Raw genomic sequence first — 16,991 nt, 5'->3', positions numbered from 1 at the left:
CACATGCCACCACCATACGCATGCGCGGACTCCCGGCCCGGAAGTGTGGGGCACCATATCCGCAGCCAGAGCTGCGAGAACCACTCCGGGGCCCTGCCAGCCCCCTGCAGTATGGAGAATCACTCAGGACTTTCTTAAGGAAAGTCCAGAGTGAAGCACCAGTGTTTTTACGCTGGTTTGGGGACATAGCCCCATTATTGGAGAATCCAACCCCTTAGATTTGGCATCCATTTTTTGGTTGATTACTCCTCTTTGAAGTTATGTGGGATTTTTTTTCTATGTTGGAATTTGTTTTTTTTATAAATTTAGTGTACCCAATTTATGTTTTCCGATTAAGGGATAATTTAGCGTGGCCAATCCACCTACCCCGCACATCTTTGGGAGCGAAATCCACGCAAACACGGGGAGAATGTGCAAACTCCACACGGACAGTGACCCAGAGCCAGTATCGAACCTGGGACCTCGGTGCTGTGCTAACCACTGCGCCACCGTGCTGCCCAAATGCAATTTGCTGTTTATAAATTTATAGGCATGTACATTTTATGAATTAATAATCATGTAAATAGTTAGTAGGTCAAGGACCTTCTGAAACCTCTGAGAATTGCAACTTAAGACGGTATTCCCAAGGAAATTTGGGCAGAACTGAATAACGCCAGTTTTACAAGGAAACAGGGGTAGGCACAAATGTCTATGATTAGCTGTTCTGTTTCTAAGGTATGCCTGCCAAACCACTCTCTTGCTTGCTTTCAGAGCTCTGCCTGCCTCAAAAAGAAAACATTTTATTGATGTCAGTTTCAAATCTTTGGAGTTTGATCATTTTACTCATTTGCTTTGCATTCTTTCTCACTGAAACTCACACCATATTTAATTCACCAGCTTATAGTTTTGATGAAAACAATGTTTCTCAGACTCCCATTGCCACTACTCCTCACAGTGTCCAGAAGGTCTCAGTCTTGGATCAACTGTTAGTCAATCTCTTTCTCCTGTGCTTCAAAGCGACTGACGTCAAGTAAGCAGTCGCCTCATGATGAAATAAACTTTCTTCATATAAAAAACGGGTGATCAACTTATCTGTAAACAGGGAGTAGCTTTTCAGTTTGAGCTCCCCAACGAACTGTTGAAAGGTTCCATAATACATCTTAGTTCAGCGTGTCTGCATGGGTTTCCTCCGGGCGAACATACATAGAACATATAGTGCAAAAGGAGGCCATTCGGCCCATCGAGTCTGCACCGACCCACTTAAGCCATCACTTCCACCCTATCCCAATAATCCCATCTAACTTTTTTGGACACTAAGGGCAATTTAGCATGGCCAATCCACCTAACCTACACGTCTTTGGACTGTGGGAAGAAACCGGAGCACCCAGAAGAAACCCACGCAGACACAGGGAGAACGTGCAGACTCCGCACAGACAGTGATCCAGCAGGGAATTGAACCTGGGACCCTGGCGCTGTGAAGCCACAGTGCTAGCCACATGTGCTACAGTGTTGCCCACCGGATGCTCCGGTTTCCTCCCACATGTCCCGAAAGATGTGCTGTTAGGTGAATTGGACATTCTGAATTCTGCCTCCGTGTACCCGAACAGGTGCCGGAATGTGGTGACTCGGGGCTTTTCACAGTAACTTCATTACAGTGTTAATGTAAGCCTACTTATAACAATAAAGATGATTATTATTAGTTTACTTACATGAAAAGAACATGTCGCAAATATGATTTCTTTGACATTGAATATTTTGAAAACAGTCTTTATATAATTAGTCTCAATGTTTACCTCAAATTCCCTTGAACTCTGGGCTATCTGTTTTCGAATCCTTTGAGTTGTTGTTTTAATAGTTATTTTCCAAAACAACCCTTCCAGATTACAGTTAATTGTTCCATCTCCTGTTTTCTATACTAGCCATGAAACCTATACTTTAATCACTTGTGGTCAGTATCATGCTCAGTGACTCATTTCTTTGTCAAGACATTCCCTTCCTTTCCTGTTTACCTTGGAAAGTTTGTTGTTCTAAAATGCAAGGTCATTTGATTGTTAATCCTTCCCGCTCCAATATGTTCAGCACAACGCAACTGGAGCACCATCCTCGGTGGACCTACCTTTTCTCTATCTGAAATATGAAAGCTTTTTTCTTCTCACTGATTCATTATCGATTAACATTAATCTTTGCAAATGAAGCAGGCGTTATTTGTGCTGAAGGAAATGTTGCCCAAGATTCTCAAGGAAGTAAATATATTTCTCCCTTTTTTTGGGTTTCATGAGAGGCGGCTGTGCTGTCAATTTTTAGTAACTTGACGAAACCAGCGATAGTGGAAGAAGGATTTATTGAACTCTGTACATTTCTCTGCCCACGGAAGTAACTCCCTCCCAATTCAGTCCCTGTTGAAACAGCCAACAACTCCAGGCCCTGCTTGGGCCGGCTTTTATGTGTAGTCTTTAATGAGCTCCAGCTGGGTAGGCTCCGCCCCCTACCTGGGAAGCTCATACTTCACGGGTCCCATGGGAGTTTGGCAATGGTTTCCCCACGGTCTTCATAGGGGTTATAACACTATTATTCAATACTGTTCCACATTGAAATCTATATCAATGGTACATTGACCAGATAGAAGGTGACAGACCTATTTAATTTGTGTAGCTCCAACATTGAAAGGGGAGGAGCAGAAAGAGACAAATGAGATGTCATGGCCAAAATTTTCAACCCTCTAATGGCACTATCATTGTGTTTTGTTTTATGCTGGCTTTTATATCCGGCTGGGTCAAAATGCTGGAAATCCCGTTCTAACAGCACAGTGGGTGGACTGCAGCGGTTCAAGAAGGCGGCTCACCACACCTTCTCGAGGGCAATTCGGAACGTGTGATAAATGCTGACCTAGCCAGGACACATCCCTTGAACAAATAAAGAAAAAGGTAAATGTGGTAAAACAAGGAAATTTCCCATCAGAGACATTGGCATATACATTTCAAAGCGGTCTCTGCATGCTCAATTGGATGCAGGAAATTTGCAACTTAAAAAAAACCAAAAGCAACACATTCCGTTGCATTGTGATAAAGTGTCATGGACATTAAACAGTGCTCTCATTGGTGGTGAGGTTGGAGGCGGGAAGGGCTTTTTGTTAGGCAGGATGGTGCGTACTCCTGTCCCCACATCCACCAGAATTAAGTTTTGGGTTGGAATGCCTACCCACCCTGATGCCAATCGAGGTCTATCTGTGGGCAATTAATGGCCACTTAAGGGTCTCAACCTGCCACCACAGGGATTAACCCAGCTGCAAGCAGGCTTGTCACCTCGGGGGGATGGGTACCTCCAGCAAAGGCAATCAGTGCCTGATCGAGGGACTGGGCATCAAGCAAGCACCTCCCTAATCACAAATACCCCCCAGCCATGCTGGACACCACCTTTAAAAGATGGAGACGAGGCGGGGGCACACTGACGGTCGGGGACTTTTACGTCGGGCACAGACTAGCGACACTGGAAGAACTGACAGAGAAGTGGAGACTACTGAAAGTACAGGAAATGAGGCACCTGCTAATAAAACAATTCCTACACAAGGAGACAATAGGGTCCCCGGGGCCCCAGAGATCACACTATTGGAGGACCTGATAGACACAAACAGCACAGAAGGGGGGCTATGCGGGAAAATATACGGACAGTTACTGGACAGAGCTCAGGCACCACTGGATGAGACCAGACAGAAATGGGAGGACAATCTGGGGCAGAGGTAGGATGGGACTCTGGAATGAAGCACTGAGCAGGGTGAACGCCACCTCCTCCTGCCAAGGCTAAGCCTAATGCAGCTCAAAATGGTGCACAGAGCGCACCTGACCAGAACCCGAATGAGCAGGTTCTTCACGGAGATAGTGTCAGAGGGGCCAGGCCAACCATATTCACATGTTTTGGACTTGTCCCAAACTTGCTGGGTTCTGAACAGCCTTCTCCGAGGCAATGTCCAAGGTTGTGGGGGTGAGGGTAAAGCCATGCCCAATCATGGCAATCATCGGGGTATCGGGGCAGCCAGAACTACACATGGGGAAGGGGGCCGACGCCCTTGCTTTCGTTTCCCTAATCGCACGCCGGAGAATCCTGCTCGGCTGGCGATCGGCAGCACCACCCACAGCTGCAGATTGGCTCGCTGACCTTTTGGAATTTCTCCACCTGGAGAACATTAAGTATGCTATCCGAGGGTCGGAGGAAGGCTTCCTAGATACATGGGGCCTTTTCCAAAACCTTTTGAGGCCAGCAATGAGGAGTAAGATAGGAAAACAGGAGAGAGGGGAAGAAAAAGAGGGAAGAAAAGGGGAAAACAAAGATAAAGGGTGAACCAAAGGAATGTGTAACCCGGGAGGAGGGGGAGAAAGAGGAAAGGTTGGAAAGTCACAAAAAGGGAATGACGTGGGAAACCCCTCCCCGATCACAAAGCGAACACAGACAAAGTTGACGGGTAGGGGGAAGAAAAGGGAGGGGGGAAGGGAAAAGGGGAGGACACAAGGGAGGGCAGGGGGGGTTGGGGGGTGCGGAAGGAACCACAGGCCAAGTTATAGAGGGTAGCGAAATGTACATAAAGGAAATTAAGGGAAGGACAGGATAAACCTTTCTGTACAATAAAATAAATTAACACGGTAAAAAATGTATAACTGTTTATAAATGTGGAAAATGTCAATAAAGAGATTTTTTTTAAAAGCAAGCACTTCCTGTCCGTCTTTCTGAACCCACTGACAGACCCTCCCTGTTACCCCCACCCTTCTGAAATAAGGTTTTCTTAATTTGCAAAGAGCAATGTTAATCAATAATGAATCAGTGAGGAATAAATACCCTCTTGTTTGTATATGGTGCAGAAAAGTTACTAAATTGTTTCTTAATTCTCTTGTTCCAAATGATTGAACTCCATTTGGTTTCTTTTTTCCCCCACTTAAGGCTGCTAATGATCAATTGATCCAACAATTAATGATGTTATACATCTTCTCAACCTCCAAATAATTCATAGGAATCAAGAGACGTCTCCTGCATGGAAAATAGTGTTCCAATTAACCTGTAGTTATTTCTGAAGCATTATTTTCACCCTGTATATACACAGGGCCGGCTCAAGGCACCGGCAACTCGGGCAGTCGCCCGGGGCGCCATGTGCTCGGGGGCGCCAGAGATTCGGGTCCCGCGCATGCGCAGTTGGGCCGGTGCCAACCAGTGCATGCGCGGTGGCCGCCCGCCCCCAGGGCAGCCCTCCGGCTCGGTCCGCCCCCCCCCCCGCTCAGTCCCCCCCCGCCCCCCCTCGGGTCTGCCCCCCGCCCCGCCCTCGGGTCCGCCCCCGTCCGCCCCCCCTTGGGTCCGCCCCCCCTCGGGTCCGCCCCCCGCCCCTCCTCGGCCTCGCCCCCCCGCCCCCCCCCCCCCTCGGCCTCGGCCCCCCCCCTCGGGCCCTCCCCCCCCTCGCCCCCCCCCCCCTCGCCCCCCCCCCCCCCCCCCCAAGGGCGCCGAAGTTCAGCTTGCCCGGGGCGCCAGCAACCCTAGAGCCGGCGCTGTATATAAATAGATTCACAGAATTGACACAACAGAGAAGGGAAGCCATTTGGCCCATCCTATCTGCACTGGCTATCTCAGTGAAAACCACCTAGTTCCATCCCCCTGCTTTCTCCCCGTAACCCTGCACTTTCTTCCTTTTCAGATAACTATCTAATTTTTCTCTCTCAATGCCTCAACTGAACCTCCCTCCATCATATTCTCAGGCAGTGTATTCCACATTATAACCGCTCGCTACATGAAAAAGATTTTCCTCATGCCACCATTGCTTCATTTGCCAAATCCCTTAAATCTTTTGCCCTCTCATTCTTGATCCTTTCACGAGTGGAAACAGTTTTCCTCTGTCTATTGCACATGTAGTTTGCAAATGAATAAGTTCAAGAGTTTATCTTCATCAAATTTAACATATTAGGGTTTTGTTTCGTATTTGCGTTCCTTCTGTAGAATCCCCTAATTTAAGTATTCCCAATCCCTCTATTGTTTTTTACTTTATTGCAAATAGACAACCTGAATAGAAATCAGTTTTGTCACCTAAATCAGTGTTTTTCAAACTTTTTTTCTGGGGACCCATTTTTACCAACCGGCCAACCTTCGGGACCCAACCTAGCTGATCTTCGTGACCCACGCCGGCCGACCTTCGCGATCCATGCTGGCCAACCTTCGTGACCCACTCCAGCCGACCTTCGTGACCCACTCCAGCCGACATTCGTGACCCACGCCGGCTGGCCTTCGCGACCCACGCCGGCCGACCTTCGCGATCCATGCTGGCCAACCTTCGTGACCCACGCCGGCCGACCTTCGCGACCCACGCCGGCCGACCTTCGTGGACTGCGCTCAAAGACCTTCGCAACCCGTGCCGAAAAACCTTTGCGACCCACCATTTTCTCTTACCTTGATTGCTGCTGACAAAATGGAGGAAATAGTTTTGGGTCCCTTTGGCCCTCGTACATGCTCCTCCAATGGAACATTTTGGATGAAGGTGAAGCCTTCCGGTGTCGGTAAGTATGGAGTCTCCATCTGTCCAAAGTTAAGCTCCACAGCACAATTGTGGCACAGAACATGCGGAAATAAGGCTCTGTCACCGAGACTGTCTTTTCCCAATCTGAAATGCGACACCCAGATACTGACCATTCCTGGAGTAAGAGAATTCCACTTCATCAGCATCAAAGTTGAGAAAGCAACCAATCACATCATTCTCCCCGAACATTTTGCAGCAGGCTTTTAACAATGCCGACTGCGAGCGGCCTTCAAAAAGGCTGCGAGCAGATAAAAAAAATGCGGCCGCACTGTGCATGTGTGCCCGCTCACCGGTGCGCATGCGCAAAACTCTGCAGTGTGGCTGCATTTTTTTAATAGGTTGGTGGACATTTTGAAGGCCGCTTGCAGCCGGCATAATTAAAAGCAGGCTGCTGCGGCTGTCATGCATGAATTTGCGCTATTAGGAGCGCCGCGACGGACGACTCTGCGACCCTTCCGACACCCGTTTGCGACCCGCGGACGGGTCATGCCCCCGACTTTGAAAATGCCTGAATAATATTCTGTTCTATTTTTCATGTTTTGAGAGAATTGAACTGAATCACAATCAAAGTGGCCTGCGATTGTTCTGGAATGGCCAACATTATGAAATGAGCCTGGCGTTGCCACAGTTAAAGATACACCCCATTCTGATTAACACATTTGGAAGCAGAATCTCATGTTCTTCTCATTACTTCATACTTTCTGAACCTTCTTTCTGTCACAGCACGCTTCAAAAGATGACCAGGAGTCACAATCTCAAGTAAGCAAGAGAACTAGGTTAGATGTTAGGAGATTGTGATGAATGGTATCGGTAACTGCTGTAACTGTACCTTGCCTTTAATACATTGGCCCTTTAAGACCGGGCTTGGCACCCTGGGGGACTCCGCCTCTGGCTCCGCCCCCAGGAAACGGTATATAAGGTGATGCTCACTGGGCAGCATGCTGTGACCACACTTCCCGGCAGCTGTCCGGTTCTCTGGTAATTAAAGCCTTTGAATTACAATCTTCTCTCCTGTGTCGTAATTGAGGGTATCTCAGAGATATTTATTTTCCCAGAGACCACCTGTAGCAGACTGCTGGCTTGTGCACTGATTGTTGGTTTGTTGAATTCCTTCAAATAGGGGTGGGGACTGTTTATAGTTGAGAAAAGAGAACACCTCATAAAAGATGTAGCAAATTAGTAATTGTAATGCAAATGAATGCCAGGCTTGTCTCCAATCGGGGTAGAGATAAAATTCGGAGTTTTTTTTCCTATTGGTATTTTATTTGTTTTCCCCCTCTCAGTAGATTACATACGGTAGGGTTCGGGGCACATGCGTTGGGACCGCAAGACTGAAGCAACCTATGTCCAGCAAGTCCCGGTCAATATCCAGGCTTGGCCTGACAAGTGGCAAGTAACATTTTTGCCACAGATGTGCCAGGCAATGACCAACTCCAACAAGACAGAATCTAACTGACACCCCTCGACATTCAATGGCATTACCATCGCTGAACCCCACTATCAAAATCCTGGTGGTTACCATTGAAGAGAAACTGAACTGGACTAGCCATATAAATACTGCGGTGAGAAAAGCAGCTCAGAGGATGGTAATTCTGCATTGAGTAACTCACCTTCTGACTCCCAAAACCTGTCCCCATCCACAAAGCTCAAGTCAGGAGTGCGATGGTATACTCTCCACTTGCCTGGGTGAGTGCAGCTCCAAAAATACTCAAGAAGCTTGACACCATCCAGCACAAAACAGCCTGCTTCAGTGACATCTTTCCACCACCTTCAATATTCACTCCCTCCACCACTGATGTGCAGTGGCAGCAATGTGCACCATCTACAAGATGCACTGCAGGAACTCACCAAGGCTACTCCACCAGCACCTTCCAAACCCACAACCTCCACCAAGTAGAAGGACAAGTACAGCCAATGCATGGGAACACATCACCCACAGGTTCACTTACAAACCGCACACACCAGCCTCTCTTGGAAACGTATCATTGTTGCTTCATTGTTGCTGGGTCAAAATCTTAGAACTACATCCCTAACAGCATTGTGGGTGTACCTACACCACATGGACTGCAGAGGTTCAAGAAGGCAGCTCACCACCACCTTCGAGGACAATTGGGGGGGAGGGGGGGGCGGCAATAAATGCTGGCCTAACCAGCGATGTCCACATCCCAAAGGTTTCTCATTTAAAAGATGAGAACCTGTGAAGCATGTAATAGTCAGCCAAGAAATAGTTCTCTTGGGGAAAAAACAGGCCGTTTTTAGTGGATAAGTTGAAGCAGACAATCTGTTGCACAACCTGTTCTAAGTATTGTCCAATAATTCATTAATCTTTCACAGCCAAAATATCTTAACATGTTGCACAGCCACAGACCCACAAGAGTTCTTAATGATTTAATTTGGAAAAAATAATATTACAAATAGTGCTTAACCTAAAACTATAGCATTGAGTTCTGTTGGACGTTGTAAGCTTCCAAAACTAGAGCATGGTCAGAATGTCACATTCCCCCAGCCAATGGGTATTTAGGCGTGGGTGAAGGGAGTGTGAAATTGAAGGATTCTCACCTACCCCGATCTTGCAGCAATTTTATGCTGGGGCGGGCAAGGCCTCAATGGGCCACCCGCCCTGGCCCCAAGGATGGCTAGACGGTCGGTGCTAAACACGCACTTATCCTTATTGTAAGTTAAATTAAGGAGGTTCGGAGGAATTTTTGGAGGTTGGTGTCGTGGTCCTGCTGGTCGTGGCCGCAGATGGTGACGTTATCGAGATACGGGAAGGTGGCCCGTAAACCGTGCCTGTCGACCATTCGGTCCATCTCCCGTTGGAAGACCGAGACTCCATTTGTGACACCGAATGGAACCCTTAGGAAGTGGTAGAGGCGCCCATCTGCCTCAAACGCGGTGTACTTGCGGTCACTCGCGCGAATGGGGAGCTGGTGGTAGGCGGACTTAAGGTCCACCGTGGAGAAGACTTTGTACTTCGCGATCCTGTTAACCAGGTCGGAAATACGGGGGAGAGGATACGCGTCCAGCTGCGTAAACCTGTTGATGGTCTGACTGTAATCGATGACCATCCGGTTTTTCTCCCCAGTCCGAACTACCAACACTTGGGCTCGCCAGGGACTGTTGCTGGCCTCGATAGCTCCTTCCTTAAGGAGCCTCTGGACCTCGGTCCCGATGAAGGTCCGGTCCTGGGCACTGGATCGTCTGCTCCGAGTGGCGACAGGTTTACAATCTGGGGTGAGATTAGCAAACAAGGAAGGGGGTCCACTTTGAGGGATGCGAGGCTACAAACAGTAAGAGGAGGAATAGGGCCGATGAATTGAAAGGTCAAGCTCTGCAGGTTGCACTGCAAGTCCAGGCCCAAGAGTGCCGGAGCGCATAGATGGGGGAGAATGAGGAGTTTGAAGTTTTTGAAAACCCTCCCCTGGACTGTGAGGTCCGCTATGCAGCACCCGGTGATTTGGACGGAGTGCGAACCTGAGGCCAATTCAATTTTATGTTTAACTGGGTGGATGGGGAGCGCGCAGCATCTTACCGTGTCAGGGTGGACGAAACTTTCCGTGCTCCCGGAGTCCAGCAGGCACCTCGTTTTGTGTCCGTTGAGCTGAGCTGTTGTTGTAGTCTTGGCGAACGTGTGTGGTCGCGACTGGTCGAGTCTGATGGAAGCCAGTCGTGGCGAGAGTTCCAGATCCTCCTCAGTGTCAGAGTAATCGCTTGCAGGGCCTTCCGTGTTGGCCCAATATGGCGGCGCCCAGGACCTGCACGTGGAGCCGGGGCCCCAAGATAGCTGCGCCCATGGCCCGAACATGGCGTCTGGGGCCCAAGATGGCGGCGCCCATGGGAGTCTCGTGGCGGCTGGGGGCAGTGTCAACGCCGTCTGCGGGCCGGTCGGGGCAGGAGGACCGTGGGGCCGTTGCGGGAGCCGGAAGGCTGGTGCGCAGCGTGGGGCCCTGGGGGGGCCCGGAGGGGGCGATCCGCGGACGCTGCGCGGGACAGCAGCGGCCGACTTGGTCTGGCAGACCATCCTCACCGATTCCAGCACCGGTAAGGAGCTAGCACCAGCGCCGCGTGGAACACCTGTGGAACGCACGGTAAATGACCAGAGAATCATCGTGTCCCTGGCCACACATACACAGGGCTGACAATCTGCAGCCGCGCATGCCTGCACCCACATTGGTCGCACTGTAAAACATGGTGCTGGCCATGCTGGACCGTGTACCCGCCCACCCTGACCCAACAGCCCACCTCCTGGCCACCCCTCACCACTGCCCTCAGCCCTAGCTTAACCACCCCCCCCTCCCACCCCCCCCCCCCCCCCCCCCCCCCCCCCCCCGCAGGCTAGCGGCACGCATCTCGGCTGAATGCGGCGGTGCTGGACACTGTCCGCAGCCGGCACGCCAGGCTCACAACCGATGGGACCGCACGTGGCCTGCGCCGTCGGGAACCTGGCCCAACATGAGGCGGAGCATCATGGGTGTGATGGCTGATGATGCCGATTTGGAGGGGGTGGAGAATCGCCAAACACCATCAAACCAGCGCCTGCCCCGTGTCCAGTGTCGGGAGACATTATCCGCCTTTCTTGATTTCGGCACTGGGCTACGAAGAATCCCGCCCATTATTTTTCGCCATTTATGTCTGAACACATTGGATATTGTGACATTGTTTGAGGAAGTGATCACGTTCTAGAAGTGTATTGTATCTTTAACCAGGGTGCCTCTAGTATGCAAGTAATATTCCAGTATAGAATTGGACCCACATTTCCAAGACACTAAATTCAACTAATATATCATTAGTTTTGGCAAACTGACTCAGTGTCAACATTGTATAAGAAATTTATGTTATTGATTTGCCTCTCTCAAATAAAACTCATCTGGGCTGAGGAAATTATTACTGTAATCTATCTCAGGATGATAAGTACAATCATTTTTTACAGTTATTCTTGAATAATGTAAACTAATGCGTGATCATTTGGACATAACCTATTGTACAAGATAAATAATTGTGTGGTACTGGGAGAAGAAACAGTCACCCTGATAAAATGTAATCATTAATGGATAATTATGCCTATTACTGTATTGTTAAATAGGATTTAGATATAGGAATACAAAATGCATTAAAACATCTCATGCTGAAAATTTACTCCATAAATTCGGCTAAGCCAGGCTAAGAATGTCTCCAGTGCCACTTGTGTTATGAAGATATAGAAAGGCTCATGATGGAACTTCTGGTGGCGGCTATGAAGGAGTAAGTCTCACATTTGGTGGCTCCCGCTCTGGTCGGGCTTTTGGACCTTTTCCCCTTGATTTTCTACCAAACTTAAATTGTACAACTGGTGACAGAGGCAATTGTGTACTGAATTCCCACATCGGTGCATGGAGAGAAGGATTAGAAGTACTTGTAAAGGCAGAAACAGAAAGACAGAGAAGGCTTGGGGCCTTGGGCTGAAGCTGCAGCAGGAGACAGCATGGCGGAGGACCGGACCTCTGGTTTGTCGACCCAGCGGTCAACAGAGCAGCTGATGCAAGTTATTCAAGAAAGCTTTGTTAAGCAGAAACGGGTTTGCTTGGACCCAATAAGAGAGTCAATTGAGCGGCTGGAGCTTAGATTGGATGGCCAAGATCAGGCGATCCAGAAAGTAGAGAAGGTGCTGGCTGAGCAGGAGGAACATCAAACTGCGGTGTTGAAGGTGGGGATGCTGAGAGACCAGCAGAAAAGGCTCCTGGAGAAGGTGGAGGACCTAGAGAACAGGTCCCGCTGGCAGAACTTGAGGTTGGTCTCCCGGAGGGGTCCGAAGAAGCAGACGCTGGGGCGTACATTGCGGGTATGTCTGAGAAGCTGCTGGGGGACGGGACATTCTCCCGACCCTTGGAGGTGGATAGGGCTCACAGAGCGCTTGCAAAGAAGCCGCGAATGGGAGACACCCCCGAGGGCATTGGTGGTGAGATTCCACAGGTTCTTGGATAAGGAGCACATTCTACAGAGAGCCAAACAGACACGAAGCTGTAAGTGGAACAGTATCTTGCGGGTTTACCAAGACCTGAGTGTGGAGGTGGCCAGGAGAAGAGCAGGCTTCAACCAGATAAGGTCGATCCTTTTTAAGAAAAAGATGAAGTTCGAACTGTTGTATCCGGCCCGTCTCTGGGTCACGCACGAGGAATAGCACTTTTATTTTGAGTCGCCTGAGGGATCTCTGGACTTCATGAAAAGGAAAGGACTGGTGATGGACTGAGAACTTTTGAACTTTGCTGCAACGTTCTTTTGGACTTTCAAACGAGCGCGAGAGGTGAGCCAGCCGGGACTTTCAAACGAGCGCGAGAGGTGAGCCAGCCGGCACTTTAAAAAGGGCGCGAGAGGGAGAGCCAGCGGGGGCTTTCAAAAGGGCGCGAGAGGGAGAGCCAGCGGGGACTTTCAAAAGGGCGCGAGAGGGAGAGCCAGCCAAGACTGTCAAAAGAGCGCGAGAGGGAGAGCCAGCGGGGACTTTCAAAAGGGCGCGAGAGGGAGAGCCAGCCGGGACTGTCAAAAGAGCGCGAGAGGTGAGCCAGCCGGCACTTTAAAAAGGGCGCCAGATGTGAGCCAGCCGGGACTTTAAAAAGGGCGCGAGAGGGAGAGCCAGCCAGGACTTTCAAACGAGCACGAGAGGGAGAGCCAGCCGGTACCGATCCTGTTTTTCTTTTAATATAAGGCGGGAACCGGAAGTAGGACCTGCGGACTTCTGGGAAGGTTTTCTTTTCTCCCCCTAGCCAATAAATTCTGGTGGAGAGGAAACCCGAGACACTACACGTATAGTGTCTCCCACCCGCCCTCCTCCTCTAACCTAATAATAAGACCCATTGGTGTGAGCAGGTAAGTGCTATATTATATTATTATTTTTTATTTATTTTATATTCGTTAACCAGAACTTGATTGGAACTTAGAGGGATGGCAGGGAAAGCAGTGCAATGTTCCTCCTGCAGGATGTTTGAGGTGAGGGATGCCGTTAGTGTCCCTGCTGATTTTACCTGCAGGAAGTGCAGCCATCTCCCGCTCCTCCAAGACTGAGTTAAGGAACTGGAGCTGGAGTTGGATGAACTTCGGATCATTCGGGAGGCAGAGGGGGTCATAGATAGGAGCTTCAGGGAAGTAGTTACACCAAAGACGGGAGATAGATGGGTAACTGTAAGAGGGACTGGGAAGAAGCAGTCAGCGCAGGGACCCCCTGCGGTCGTTCCCCTGAGTAACAAGTATACCGTTTTGGATACTTGTGGGGGGGGGACTTACCAGGGGTAAGCCATGGGGTACGGGCCTCTGGCACGGAGTCTGTCCCTGTTGCTCAGAAGGGAGGGGGGAGAGGAGCAGAGCATTAGTAATTGGGGACTCAATAGTCAGGGGCACAGATAGGAGATTTTGTGGGAGCGAGAGAGACTCACGTTTGGTATGTTGCCTCCCAGGTGCAAGGGTACGTGATGTCTCGGATCCTGTTTTCCGGGTCCTTAAGGGCGACGGGGAGCAGCCCCAAGTCGTAGTCCACATTGGCACTAACGACATAGGTAGGAAAGGGGACAAGGATGTCAGGCAGGCCTTTAGGGAGCTAGGATGGAAGCTCAGAGCGAGAACAAACAGAGTTGTTATCTCTGGGTTGTTGCCCGTGCCACGTGATAGTGAGACGAGGAATAGGGAGAGAGAGCAATTAAACACGTGGCTACAGGGATGGTGCAGGCGGGAGGGATTCAGATTTCTGGATAACTGGGGCTCTGTCTGGTCTACATCTGAACCTGAGGGGCACCAATATCCTGGGGGGGAGATTTGTTAGTGCTCTTTGGGGGGTTTAAACTAATTCAGCAGGGGCATGGGAACCTGGATTGTAGTTTTGGGGTACGGGAGATTGAGAGTATAGAGGTCAGGAGCACAGATTTGACTTCGCAGGAGGGTGCCAGTGTTCAGGTAGGTGGTTTGAAGTGTGTCTACTTCAATGCCAGGAGTATACGAAATAAGGTAGGGGAACTGGCAGCATGGGTTGGTACCTGGGACTTCGACGTTGTGGCCATTTCAGAGACATGGATAGAGCAGGGACAGGAATGGTTGTTGAAGGTTCCGGGGTTTAGGTGTTTTAGTAAGCTCAGAGAAGGGGGCAAAAGAGGGGGAGGTGTGGCGCTGCTAATCAAGGACAGTATTACGGTGGTGGAAAGGATGCTAGATTGGGACTCTTCTTCCGAGGTAGTATGGGCTGAGGTTCGAAACAGGTAAGGAGAGGTCACCCTGTTGGGAGTTTTCTATAGGCCACCTAATAGTTCTAGGGATGTAGAGGAAAGGATGGTGAAGATGATTCTGGAAAAGAGCGAAAGTAACAGGGTAGTTGTTATGGAAGACTTTAACTTTCCAAATATTGACTGGAAAAGATATAGTTCGAGTACATTAGATGGGTCGTTCTTTGTACAATGTGTGCAGGAGGGTTTCCTGACACAATATGTTGACAGGCCAACAAGAGGCGAGGCCACATTGGATTTGGTTTTGGGTAATGAACTAGGCCAGGTGTTAGATCTGGAGGTAGGTGAGCACTTTGGAAACAGTGACCACAATTCGGTGACCTTTACATTAGTGATGGAAAGGGATAAGTATACCGCGCAGGGCAAGAGTTATAGCTGGGGGAAGGGCAATTATGATGCCATTAGACATGACTTAGGATGTGTAGGTTGGAGAAGTAAGCTGCAAGGGTTGGGTACACTGGATATGTGGAGCTTGTTCAAGGAACAGCTATTGCGTGTTCTTGATAAGTACGTACCAGTCAGGCAGGGAGGAAGGGGTCGAGCGAGGGAACCGTGGTTTACCAAAGAAGTGGAATCTCTTGTTAAGAGGAAGAAGGAGGCCTATGTGAAGATGAGGTGTGAAGTTTCAGTTGGGGCGCTTGATAGTTACAAGGAAGCGAGGAAGGATCTAAAGAGAGAGCTAAGACGAGCAAGGAGGGGACATGAGAAGTCTTTGGCAGGTAGGATCAAGGAAAACCCAAAAGCTTTCTATAGGTATGTCAGGAATAAAAGAATGATTAGGGTAAGAGTAGGGCCAGTCAAGGACAGTGGTGGGAAGTTGTGTGTGGAGGCTGAGGAGATAAGCGAGATACTAAATGAATACTTTTCATCAGTATTCACTCAGGAAAAAGATAATGTTGTGGAGGAGAATGCTGAGACCCAGGCTATTAGAATAGATGGCATTGAGGTGTGTAGGGAAGAAGTGTTGGCAATTCTGGGCAAGGTGAAAATAGATAAGTCCCCGGGGCCTGATGGGATTTATCCTAGGATTCTCTGGGAAGCCAGGGAAGAGATTGCTGAGCCTTTGGCTTTGATTTTTATGTCATCATTGGCTACAGGAATAGTGCCAGAGGACTGGAGGATAGCAAATGTGGTCCCTTTGTTCAAGAAGGGGAGTAGAGATAACCCCGGTAACTATAGGCCGGTGAGCCTCACGTCTGTTGTGGGTAAAGTCTTGGAGAGGATTATAAGAGATACAATTTATAATCATCTAGATAGGAATAATATGATTAGGGATAGTCAGCATGGTTTTGTGAAGGGTAGGTCATGCCTCACAAACCTTATCGAGTTCTTTGAGAAGGTGACTGAACAGGTAGACGAGGGTAGAGCAGTTGATGTGGTGTATATGGATTTCAGTAATGCGTTTGATAAGGTTCCCCACAGTCGGCTATTGCAGAAAATACGGAGGCTGGGGATTGAGGGTGATTTAGAGATGTGGATCAGAAATTGGCTAGTTGAAAGAAAACAACTGATGGGAAATATTCAGAATGGAGTTCAGTTACGAGTGGCGTACCACAAGGATCTGTTCTGGGGCCATTGCTGTTTGTCATTTTTATAAATGACCTAGTGGAGGGCGCAGAAGGTTGGGTGAGTAAATTTGCAGACGACACTAAAGTCGGTGGAGTTGTAGACAGTGCGGAAGGATGTTGTAGGTTACAGAGGGACAGAGATAAGCTGCAGAGCTGGGCTGAGAGGTGGCAAATGGAGTTTAATGTGGAGAAGTGTGAGGTGACTCACTTTGGAAAGAATAACAGGAATGCGGAATATTTGGCTAATGGTAAAATTCTTGGTAGTGTGGATGAGCAGAGGGATCTCGGTGTCCATGTACATAGATCCCTGAAAGTTACCACCCAGGTTGATAGGGTTGTGAAGAAGGCCTATGGTGTGTTGGCCTTTATTGGTAGAGGGATTGAGTTCCGGAGCCATGAGGTCATGTTGCAGCTGTACAAAACTCTGGTATGGCCGCATTTGGAGTATTGCGTACAGTTCTGGTCGCCTCATTATAGGAAGGACGTGGAAGCTTTGGAACGGGTGCAGAGGAGATTTACCAGGATGTTGCCTGGTATGGAGGGAAAATCTTATGAGGAAAGGCTGATGGACTTGAGGTTGTTTTCGTTAGAGAGAAGAAGGTTAAGAGGTGACTTAATAGAGGCATACAAAATGATCGGAGGGTTAGATAGGGTGGACAG

The sequence above is a fragment of the Scyliorhinus canicula genome, chromosome 20 (assembly GCF_902713615.1).
Source record: "Scyliorhinus canicula chromosome 20, sScyCan1.1, whole genome shotgun sequence".
In the NCBI taxonomy this organism is placed as follows: Eukaryota; Metazoa; Chordata; class Chondrichthyes; order Carcharhiniformes; family Scyliorhinidae; genus Scyliorhinus; species Scyliorhinus canicula.
The sequence above is the reverse complement of the archived record's forward strand: the minus strand, read 5'-3'. Positions refer to the sequence as shown.